The sequence below is a fragment of the Hibiscus syriacus genome, unplaced genomic scaffold (genome assembly GCF_006381635.1).
Source record: "Hibiscus syriacus cultivar Baekdansim isolate YM2019G1 unplaced genomic scaffold, ASM638163v2 tig00111069_pilon, whole genome shotgun sequence".
Classification (NCBI taxonomy): Eukaryota; Viridiplantae; Streptophyta; class Magnoliopsida; order Malvales; family Malvaceae; genus Hibiscus; species Hibiscus syriacus.
Window position 1 is genome coordinate 684250 of NW_024062970.1, and position 13195 is coordinate 697444.

At 33.6% G+C, this 13195-nt stretch overlaps 1 pseudogene; it reads right to left on the reverse strand.

Annotated features, from left to right (window-relative positions):
- Positions 1 to 640: 640 nt before the first annotated feature.
- On the reverse strand, positions 641 to 3626 carry LOC120151778 (annotated as a pseudogene).
- Positions 3627 to 13195: the final 9569 nt, after the last annotated feature.

Below are 13195 nucleotides of genomic sequence, written 5' to 3' on the forward strand. Positions count from 1 at the left end.
ATTAAAACTCTTCATGTCGAGGTGACGATTTCCATGAACATTGTAACAAATGCTGTATATCCCAAAATAAACTTTCACATGCTCTATTGAGCTATTTTTTTTTTTTTGGATTTGCCCTGTTGGGCCGAAAAACCCCATCGAGTACATGCTCCCTGCGATCCAAGGCGACAACACCATGTACTGCAAATATCCATCCAACAAAACAATTTATAAGTGCATCAAGATACATCATAGGATCGGATCGATACGTGTGAAAATGAATACATAAAGAACTCAAGGAAGGAGACCATCTTACTAACTTAAAGCTTCCAAGAGGCTTCCATGGCCAATCCGTGAGGATTCCTGGTTTAGAAGCCATGCTATGCTTTCTGCAAATGGTTCTTATTACTAGTACGAGGCTTAGCTGCAACCACATGGTGTATTCCAAGCTGCACTGTAGCTACATGCAACAATTACAGGACACTTGATGGTCCTTGTCATATTGATTGTATTGACAAGTACATGACATTTACACGCACGAATTAGTAGGATTCAAACTATATCCGAATATTATTAGTATGCGAGTAACGATGTTGGTAGGCCAACAAAAGTAACATAATTAACCCATAAAGCAATTATACAATCCACATGCACCTTAAAATTAAAACAGAACATACATTTCTATCATATATTTTAACTCTGAGATCCTCCTATAACTCAATAGAGAGTCACACAGGATGTATCCAAGATAAAGATAATGTTGTATAAGTAAATGCTTATAAATAGAACACAGAGATTATATAATTGTTAAATGATCATCTAGGATTTTGATAGAGCTGGGATCCTCAGAGGCTGAAATCCATGCTTGAGACATGCTTCCCAAACTTTATCAATGTTTGACATGGTGGAACCACATTCATGCTCCTCCCACCCTTCCAGACCATGCACGATCCCGGCTATGCGTGATACGCTCATCACTCTCCTCGGCAGCCAATTCTCACATGAATCCACGTTCTCAAGTGCCCTGGGACTCTGCATTGCTGGTGTGCTGTGATACAAGCAGTCTTTGCGCACCCTTTTGGGTGGAAATTGCGAAAAGGGTATAAATACTGTTCCTTTGGCCGCCTTTTGTTGATCTTCTTCGGTCATTTCATCTCCCACTAACCATATCTGCAACATATCAACAATCCATCAGCACACTATCCAGGCTTGAGCCTTGAATTGATAATTGAGAGTACTTCAGTTACCTTGTAAGAGCTATAACTCTTTGACATAACCAATTTGCCCTCAGACTTCGAGCCAAATGACTTATCAAGCTTCTCATATTCATCCTCACGCGATACAGCAACCTAAAGTGAAACAAAATTAAAATTCATGGTATTAAACATAGTTGAGAATTTGACTAGGGAGGTATTGCCTTTCTGTGATACCTGAATGCCCTTCTCGGACAGTGCAACGGCGACAGCAACAGCGACCTTGTTTAGCTGGCCTCTAATAAGAAGTTGGGTTGTTCCCTTTGGTATGGTATTCAGAAGAACTGCCACTGCCAAGCTACTCCCATCCACTAACTTCACTTTAAGCTTGGGGTGCTTCTTTACGTACACCTCACCATGCATGTTCAGCTCTTCACTCTGCATATAGTGACTGATTATCACAGAAGCATATAGTGACAGATTATGGGAAGGAAGGGGAGAAAACTTGCCTGATTCATGAGGCCAAGGCTCAACACACTAGCACCTTTTTCATCAGCCTCTAGTACAGCTTCCTCAATCAAGTTTTTGATGGATTCCGTTTTCCGTTTCAAGTGGTACTGAAAGTTAATTACATCATTGTTAACTGTAAAGACATTTTTTTTTTGTATTTTTGGTTGCACCAACTTGTAGTAGCAGTAGTACAGGTTTCTAACCTGTAGCGTGTACTTGGGTATGCACCATGTCTGTAATTTGAGTTTATCAAAACGATTCCTTTCAACAACAAAAGTGCGACCATAAATCCAAGTAAGCATCATGGACCACAATGTAACAGGCCAGAGCAACCACAAGTACCAAACCGGTGAGTATGGTCTAGAGGCGAAGGAGGCAAATCCGAGTCGGAGATGATAGATTGACTCAGGTGTGATTAGGTGCGTCAGATGGACAACGTTGGGGGATTCCTCTTTTCTTTTGAGTGAAAGTTCATACAAAGAATCCGAAGTTTTGTCCATGGTGCCATACATGTAATCATAGATTGGCATAAACAATGAGTAGTTGGTCCTGAACTGTGTGTGATGTAACGAGTGGAACCTGCACACGTATTCAACCAAAAATTAACATTACTTTCATATAAGGAAATTGATTATCTATGAAGAAAGAGAGAGAGAGAGAGAGAGAGATGTAACGAGTGGAACCTGCACAAGCATTCATACAAGGAATTTGATTATCTATTAAGAGAGAGAGAGTGAGAGAGGGGGAGAGAGAGAGAGAGAGGGAGGGAGGGAGAGGGAGAGAGAGAGAGAGGACTTATGATGGAGAAAATCAAGTTGGGAACGAGTTCGAGAGAGGGACTTACGATGGAGTGTACATCAGGTACTTGAGAGGAGGGAAGAAGGAGAAGATCCAGTTGGGAAAGAGTTCGAAGTTGCAATGACCCATGCTGTTCATGAAGTCGATGTAAGTGGTGTAGCCAGCAATGGCGATGATGGATGCGGTTCCAGTTAGCATCGTTATCAGAAGTGGTATCACGAACAGGGCATACTATGCCATGAGCTCTGCAAATGGATGAATCACAGCTGCAACAAGCGAAATAATGCCTCAGTTACATGTTAAGCTAATAATAAAGTTTTAGCAGCAATTTAAAGGAGAGGTGGCTACAAGTAATAGGCTCAGTGGCAATGGATGAATGGTGATGAAAATGGTAGCGAGAGTAAAGATAATGATGGTGCAATGCTCTATGGAGCCAGTAGTAAAGGAACTCAACAACGCCGGCATGGACCAATATGGTTATAACCACACCATCCATTCTCCATATGGGTAAGTGTGAAGCTCCTGGAATGTACTTGTTGCCCAAGTAAAACAGGATTGCATTGAACAATATTTGATCATCCCTGCAACAATATTCATAATTAATAACTAATACCCACTAAAAAGTTAAAGGATAAACTACATCAAATATCACTGAACTTGAAACGCTGTGTTATTTATGTCGTAGACCTTTCAGTGGTGCGATGTAGTATATGCCACACTGATAGTAAGTTGTGTACATTACCAGTTACTTTCCCTGTCAACCTGCTCGAACTCGATAGCCTTGTCCACGATCCTGTTGGTGCCTACAGCAGTTCGATAACGAGAAAGGCTAATCCATAGCTGATTGTGCAATGCTCTCGATAGCATGAGTGGGAGTATCATAAGGTTGAAAGCGTCCCACTCTTTAACTACAATCGAGTACATGCTCCCTGCAATCCACGGCGACAACAACATGTACTGCAAATATCCATCCGACAAAACAACATATAAGTGGATCAAGACACATCATTGGATCGGATCCGATCGATACGTGTGAAAATAAATACATAAAGAACTCAAGGAAGGAGACCATCTTACTACCTTAAAGCTTCCAAGAGGCTTCCATGGCCAATCAGTGAGGATTCCTGGTTTAGAAGCCATGCTTTGCTATCTGCAAATGGTTCTTATTACTAGTATGAGGCTTTTGCTGCACTATATAGTGTGCTTCAAGCTGCACTATATCTACATGCAACCATTCCGTACAGGATACGTCATGGTACTAGTATGAAGCGCTTGTTCTTTGTCTAATAGCTGTAGTGTATGACACGCATGAATGTAGTTGGAAAGGAGATAGTTAGAGGATATCCTATTAATCAATTAGACATTAACTCAGGTACGGACATGTCAACTTTTAAAATGTACGAAAGGACCAAATTATAAAATTTTAGATATAAAAAAAACAAATTTTACTCCCTCTATCCTATAAAATATGTTTATTATTGATTTTTGGTCATTTTTTTAAACTTTATATAAATATTATTTAAAATTTATTATTAATAAAAAATATTTTAAAAACTTTCAATCAAATAATTTTTAAATATTAAATTTAATTATTTAAAATAATCAATATCAAAATTTTAAAAAATTTACTTTTTAAAAATCAATAAAGAACATTTTTTATAGATAGAAAAAGTAATAAATAAAATATATATATTTTAAAATATATAATAATTTTAAATTTTCAAAGGAAGTAAATGTCCTTACCCCTCCGTCCATCCTTAAGTATAAAAGTTAATGTGAATAAAATAAATTTGATACAGAAGAATTATCTTTACAATAAATTTTTATGATATGGTTTAATTTTTGCCGATCTATACCGGTTGTTAGACAAAAAGAAAGTTTATGAGTGATTTTTTTTCAAGTTTATTTTACTCCCACAATTAAATTGATTATGTTAATACGTGAATGTGATTTTTCCCGTGTTATGAGCCGAATTTATAAAATTCATTTGTTATGTACTAATTAAGTTGCTTCTGTGGTTAGAGATTTCGGATTCAAGTAGTAGTGACTGTTAGATTTAAGCATTCATTATCAAATGATTAAGTCCTTAAAAAAGATACTACCACTTATAATCACCCTAATTAATAAAATATCATAAATTTCTAAGTTATTAAACCATTGTAATAATTAATAAGGTGTCTAGTTCAAAGTGTTGAATTTATATTTTGATACAACAAATATTTGTAAAATTAATTTTAGACTTAATCAAATATTTCGAAAATAATTCAAAATCCAAAATATCTTGAAAAACATGTTTTCTAAATTGTTTTATATATGTGAAATGTTTTTGAATTAATTAAAACATGTCTAAAATATGTTTAAAGCTTTTAAAGTATGAAAAACACTATTCAATTACTATTTAGCACTGTTTATGACACTGTTCATACATGGACACTGCTCATAGTTTCGAAAATTTATCAAAAGTTTCGAAACTTTGCCTCTGAAACTGTTTTAGCATCTCGATTTTTTCCAACAGTCATAATTTTAAGTAAGAGTTTCGAAACTTTCATCAAAGTTTCAACAACTATAACTCATCCCCAACGTCATAAACGACTAGCAACTCATTCCAAACAATAAAAACACTCCAAGGATACTTGAAAAAGGTTACTATACCTATTTGAGCTTAAAATCAAGAGAAAGAGTCTTTCATTCTTAATTTCCCATTTTCTCTTGTATATAGTGTATTGAGCCTTATTGAATATCTTTGTGTTCATTCTTTGTGAGCTTAAATATTCGTAAACACCTACCTAGTGAGGTATTCTTGTTTACCCAAATCAAACATTGTAAAAGGGGAGTGGTTCTAGTTTAGCCTTAGAAAAACTAAAGATTTGTAAAGGTTACACCATATCCTTGAAAGGTAAGAACAAATAAGTGAATTAGTGTGGAGCTAAAGTAGTGGATGTAGACTTGGTTGAGAAGTCAATCCAATATAAATTATTGTGCTAAAATTTCTATCTTTTATTGCTTCCACACCAAAGATTTTCAAAGACTAATTCACCCCTCTTGGCGGTTTTCGATTGATCGATCAAGCTTAACAATTGGTATTAGAGCAGGTCACAATCGACAACCTTGTGAAAATCCTATAAGTGATTTATCAATTTTCTATTCAACCGAGAAGATGACTTTCACTTCTAGCTCATTCTACATGGAGGACTCTCAACCGATCGACAAGCCTCCGTACTTCAATGGAGCTAACTATGGTCATTGAAATAACTTAATGAAGTTGTTCACTCAACCATTGATCTTGGAGCATGGGAGATGATTAATAATGGTTATTCTTCTCCAACGAAGAAGATGAAGGAGTGGAGTGCCCAAGAATAGAAAAAATTCAACAAAATGCCATGGCCATGCACATTTTATTTTGTGCATTTGGTATCGATGTATACGAAAGTGTTTCTTCATGTTCAAATTCCAAGGAGTTTTGGTACAAACTTGAAGAACTTTATGGTGACAAGAAAGAAGAGAAATCATCAAGTTCAAACCTCCTCTCAAATCCAAAGATAATGTGATTAATGGCTCTTGAAGAGCCCTAGGTATCTTCTAACTCTAATGAATTTAAATCATAGTCTTTTAATGAGTTACAAGATGCATATGATTAATATTGTTTGGAATTTGAGATCAAGAATTCCAAATACAATAAATTGATTTCAAAATTTAAAGTCGAAAAAAATTCTTTTGAAAGTAAAATTGGATTTTAAAAATTAAAATAAAATTTTGAAGAATTATTTAGAGCTTTTAAAAGTAAAAATTGAAAAGTTTGAAAAGGAAAATTTTGATTTTAAAGTTAAGCTTGAATGCTTAACAAAAGAAAAAGAAATCAATTTAAATAATTCATCTAGCTTAATAATGGCAAAATGCTCACATTGCCATTATCATGGCCACATAGAACATACTTGTACTTTAAAACTTATAAAACATTTCAAAATTAGACAAGTATGAGTTACTAAATGAACTAGAGACACTTTCTCTAATATTCAAGGATCCAAAGCAATTTGGATACTAAAATCCAAATAAATGTCACTTGTAGGTGTGTGAGAGAATGATCATAAAAGTGAAGAAATTCAAATGCTCTGGCCACACAATACGAGGAATGAGTAACCTCTAAACTTAATGTATTTGATTTTGTATATTGATTGCGTATTTTATTTTATGCATGTAAGAGTATTAAGTATGAATGATTACATGTTGTCTGTTATCTCATGTATGTTGAAAATGTGGACATGTTTCAAAGTTATTTTATCAATTTTTAGTTCATCATAATTTTTTGGGGTCAAATTGTATTTTTATGTTTTAAATGATTCTTTTAAAATACTTTAACCTTAATTTGTGCTTTTATTGAAATTTATTTTTTAAAAACAAGTGACATCCTCGATCTATTGATTTTTTTTTAACAATTTGAATCACTTTAAACCTATGATGCCAAGTTTGATAATATTCTAAAATCTTTTTCAATTGGTATCATTTTTAAAAGGTGCATATATATGAAATCTTAATTTTTTTCCATATGCCTTTTTTTTGTCAATTTTCGTATTTGTGCCTAATTTTTACATTCTTGATATGCAATTGTAAATCAGATTAAATGTTTATGCATATGTTTTTTATTTCCTGTAATATATCTAACAGTTGATATCTATATTAAATGTATGATATTATGTCGTGCTTTATGCATGTGCATTTCATTGTATTATTTCTTCATATTTCATAAAGTATAATAGTCTTGGATTTATTGAATTTCATATGCTACTGATGTGTTTTTGTCTTATCTTATTGAAATTCAATATTCCTCTTAAGGGGGAGCTTTGTTTTTAAATGATTTATATGTTTGATCTCTTTAATTTTTTATTTAGCTTATTCTCTATTATTGAATTTTTTATATAACACAAAGGGGGAGAAACAAGTGAAAAATTAAATTTCTCAAAGAAAAAAAAGGAGAAACGTAAATATTTTTCAATAAATTCTCTTTTTTAAAGGGGAGTTTTTGTCAAAAATAATTTTTCAAAGAAGTTTTGTTATATCAAAAAAAGGGGAGATTATTAAACTTATATTTTGATATAACAAATATTTGTAAAATTGATGTTGGACTTAATCAAATATTTTAAAAATAATTCAAAGTCCAAAATATATTGAAAAATATGTTTTCTAAATTGTTTTATATATGTGAAATATTTAAAACTTTATCAAAAGTTTCGAAACTTTGCCCTATTTTAGCGGCTCGATTTTTTTTCAACAGTCATATTTTTAAGTAAGAGTTTCTTTCAAAAACGTTTTTAGAAGTTTCCTAACATTCAAAATAGTTTCGAAACTGCAGGTGACCTTTATTGCAGTTTTTAAAGCTTCCAACGGCTATAACTCATCTCCAATTACCATAAACAACTAACAACTCATTCCACACAATAAAAAAACACTCGAAGGACACTTGAAAAATGTTACTACACCTATCCAAAGCTTAAATATCAAGAGAAAAAAGTCTTTATTCTTATTTTTCCATTTTCTCTTGTATACAGTGTATGGACTTGTATACAATGTATGGATCCTTATTGATTATCTTTGTATTCATTCCTTGTGACCTTAAATATTTGTAAACACCTACATAGTTAGGTATTCTTGTTTACCCAAATCAAACCTTGTTTAGCCTTAGAAAAACTAAAGAGTTGTAAATGTTATACCTTATCCTTGAAAGGTAAGAACAAATTATTGAATTTGTTAGAAAATCCTTAGTGTGGAGCTAAGATAGTGGATGTAGACTTGGTTGAGAATTTAAACCACTATAAATCATTGTGCCAAATTTTCTATATTGTATTACTTCCACGCCAAAGATTGTTAAAGACCAATTCACCCCCTCTTGACGATTTTCGGTTGATCGATCGAACACAAAGTATTCATGAAATGTCACCTTCATTTAATTTTTACACCAATCCAAACAATTTTCTCTCTTTTGAATCTTTATCTTTTATTTTATGCCATCAAATTTGACTTGAAGTTTCTAGTTAAATTTGAAATCTAATTGTCATAATAATTTCCTACCACCAAGGGTAGTAGTAAAAAATGTTTTAGCTATTAATTTTATCAGTATCTTTTGGCTCTTGAATTTTTTTTATTGAACTAAATCAACTAATGAACAAAACAACGGATTTTAATAATTTTTATAAATTCTTATATTTTCTAATTTCTATAGTTTTTAGGATAAATTACACAAATGATCCCCTAAGTATAGGATGTTGTTGTATTGAGACTATTAAAAATTACAAAATGATCCCTCGACTATAGATCATTGCTTTGTTGAGTTCCTCGATTATTATAAATTACAAAATGATTATTTATTATGTTCTAAACTAATCATTTTTTGTTAAAAATTTGATAGCAATATGAGTTGGATGTTAATTTGTTGATTGAGGTATGATAAAGCATGATCTCAAAATCCTTAAATGACTATCATATCTCAGTCAACATGTTAATGTCTAACTCAAACAACCATCAATTTTTAACAGAAAATGATGTGTTTGAAATATAATAAATTATTATGTGATCATTATGTAACTTTTAATAATCGAATGACTCAACAAAGTAACATCATATAGTTAGAGAATCATTTTATAACTTTTAATACTCGTAAGACTGAATAAAGTAATATCTTATAATCAGATGACTATATACATACTTTACCTTAGTTTTTATAACTTTTACAAAAGTTGAATAATTTAAATATTATATATATATATATATATATATTACAACTTTCAATATTTTATCATTTTAATTTTTTATTTATTTTAAATATATTTTGGATTTTTAAAATTATCACAACTTTCTTGTTTTTTTTTGGTTGCCGGTTGGGTGCTACGCACACTCCCCAAAAGATCTAGGTTTGACTACTCTTGAGTCATGTACAAGTTCCCATAAAATTTTACTAAAAATAATTTAATTTAAATATGATATTTTATCAAATTATTATAATTTTTTTGACTTAATTCAATGGTTGGACGTTGTACTGACGCACGTAGAAATTTAAGCAAAAAACATAACTCCCACGTTGTACTGAATGGAGACATATCGCATGACACGTGGTACCAGTGATATGTGACATCATTTAATTGGAAGATCAAATTTATTTTAATTTATTAAAAATATGACTAAATTGAAAGAATATATAAATAATATAGACCAAAAGTGTAATTATAACAAAACATCACGTCACCTAATATGTTAACTGTTAATGACAATTAACGCGTGATGATCACATCTTAATTGAATAAAAACAAAAGTGACCATATCTTAATTAAATAAAAACGAAAGTGACCATATACTATGTTTTTTTGAAATCACTGAAGAAAAGTGAACAAAATACAAACATAAATGATCAATCATGTGGTTAACTCATATTTTAAATACAAGTAGAACGAAATGATTTTTTTTTCAAATACATTTGAGTTATCATGATGAGTAGGTCAAGATCAAAGAGCCAAGTTAGAGGAGACGGTGGATTGAAGTTGGATTGAATTTTGTGGGGTTGTACTTTGTCTGGTTGTTACAATTTAAGACATTGTTATGAAAGTAGTTGGATAGGAGATACAATGGAGGACACCCTATTAATTAATTACATGTGGATGTCATGAATAATCCGGGATGATTATAAAGAGTAGGGTCTATTCGAAATACTCAACTTTTTGACAATGGACGCTAAAACACTTTCTACGGTGCTTGAACCTGAGACCTCTAAAGATAATAACCATCTCTTAATCACTAAAATCGTTTAATTCGTGACTTGTTTGTTAGGATAAAAATGTATGTTTGGTACATTAGAAGGTTAGGGTTCATTTGGATAATTGTTCGGGACTTAGGGTTTTGAAACTCGAGCTTCAATTTTGAACATGGATATTCTGGTATGCATTTAGGGTTTCAAGATTATTAGTAGGTTTTCGAAACCTATAAACTCTAGTATGTGTTTAGGTTTCAAAACTAACATAAGGGTTTCTAAACCTAGTTAACCAAATCGAGAAAAATTATGTAATTAAGCTTTTGATTTTCTACCTGATATGAAACTTTTGCCTATAGGTGTTAGGAAAATAAACCGAGTACAAGTAATTTCCCTATAACCAGATTAGTGAGAATGCAAAATAAAAGCGGAAAAATAATACCCGAAAATTGATAACGGAGTTCAGCCAATTATGCTTACGTCTCCGGGCTGCTGCAGATCTTTTACTAAGAGAGAAAATTTACAGGTGTTTACAAAACACTCACTACTCACAAGAAAGCTCTCTAGTATAGGAAGAAAGAAATGTTTTGGGATGATTTTGAAGCTAAATGGGTAAGGGTATTTATAGTAGAAACTTAGGGACTAATCTTTGAAAATACCCTAAAGTGCAATGACTAAAGTGAATTTACCCATTCCTATTTTCAACAAACATCTACCAAAATTTTACCAAACTTTGAAAAACATTTTTCAAAGAAACATTTACCAAACTTTGAAAAAACATTTTCCAAAGTTGGTTGCCAAACTTTGAAACTTTTAACAATAGGGGAGCCATATACATCCGCCCCTGTCGGACAGGTTAGATGTACATCAGAATCGATTTTCAGAAAGCGTTTGATCGACTTGACTGGAACTTTATAGTCGACACTCTTCAAGAAGCAAAGTTCCCTCCTCGCACATCATCCATCCAAATTCAATGGAACGGTCAACTTTGCATGCCTTCCTCTCCAACAAGAGGCATCAGACAGAGGAACCCGATTTCACCATATTTATTTGTCATGAGTCATATGATTAGTGTAAACAATGTCAATGAGCCAACTTTCACTCTTTTCGTGACTAGTGAAACAAGTTGCAACAAAAAGTTGATCATCTTCTTCTTGATCTGTTACCTGTGCTTCATCTTGTTGCTGATTTTTATACTTGCAAATAACAACTTCATGTCCCATATGGTTACACTTGCTACACTTTGCATCTGGTCTTCTCCAACATTTGAAAGGTGGGTGACCTTTCTTTCCGCAGTGTTGACATGGAGGATAGTCCTTATTATCTTCTATTCTAAGTTTTGTTTTTGTTCTCAAATGCAGAGTTTTCTCCACTCGCAGTGTCAAATTTTTTGTTCTTCGGCCTCCAGTCCTTTTCATCATCTTGATGCTTAACTGGGTAGAGCACCTTCAATGACCCCTACTTCCCTCATTACACACCAAAGTACTTAAGAGTTCCGCCAAAGTAATCTTTGACATATCTTTCGTGTTCTTTAAAGTGGTGATGGTGGTCTCAAACCTCTCAGGTATTGTTACAAGGATTTTCTGCTAGAGACGAACCTAGCAATCTAGCTACCGAGGATCACGCTCGACTCATCCGTAAGATCCTTGATTTTTTGGCCGTTTTTCTGGAAACAAGGTTAACAATCGGAAATTGGACATATTCTTCTTCCCCAACACGGACACGGAGACATTTTCTTCGGCTTGCACCATTGTCGGCTTTAACCAAGTCTCAAACTTTGTGGCTTGTCTTGGTGTCCTGGTCATTCACAAACGGGTTACACGAGATTCTTTTCCCTACGTTATCACCAAGATAAAAAATAAATTGAATAATTGGGCAGCTTCTACCCTTTCCTTTGCAGGTAGATTAACTCTTGCGAAGTCTGTGTTTGCAGCTATACCTACGTATTTCATGCAGGATAGCATGTTTCCCGTCCGAATTTGTAATGAAATCTAGCAGGTAATTCGTAAATTCCTATGGGGTCTGTCGATGTGTCTCTTGTCAGTTGGAAAACTATTACACAACCTCGTTCTTATGGTGGCCTCGGATTGAAAAATATGAGATCACATGTCATGGCTTTCCTTTGGAAGATTTGTTTCGCCTTGATCAATAACCATGATTCGTTTTAGGTATCTCTATTGCGACACAAATACATAGTCTTTGACCGCTGGCCCCTCTCCATATTTCGACCAAACTGCTCCACTCTTTGGTCTTCACTTTCGAAGATCTGGGAGCCATTCAGATCTCTCGTTTGTTGGTCTACTAGAAATGGAAATACTGAACTTTTCTGGTCGGATATGGTTCTTCCCTCTGGAGATTGGAACTGGGATTTCCTTCATCAACGCTTGCAACCATCAGCCGTTCTACATTTCCTCTCAATCCTCCCTCCTGCTCCATCTTTCGGAGAAGACAGATGTAGCTGGGCTGCCTCACCGAACCACATATACTCTACCAAAAGTGCTTATCAAGCTCTTATGAAACCACAATGGAATGTTCATAACAAGAATGGGCTGATTCCATGGAAAGCCGCTGTCCCTAAAAGAATTAGGTGCTTTTTATGGCTTTCTTTAAGCGATAATTTGCTTTATAATGCTAACCGATTCCGACGCCCTCTAACGAACAGTGCCTCATGTCCGCTTTGTGGCACCTCAGAGGAAACCACCATCCTCAGGAGACTTTTTTCTTGCTCGGCAATAATAATTTTATTAATAAAACCTAAGAGTCTCGTTAAAAACTTCCATAAATTTAGAAAGAGGAAAGAATACTCTTAATTAGAGAAAGGTATACCACCGAAATACAATTTCGAACCAAATACAACAAAATGACACTGCAACCATATAAAACACATCCCAATATATTACAGACATCATAACCCAAAGCTAAAAGCACCCCACTTGAGCTAAGCTAGCACAAGCACCATATAACTATCACCAGTCCTGCTTTT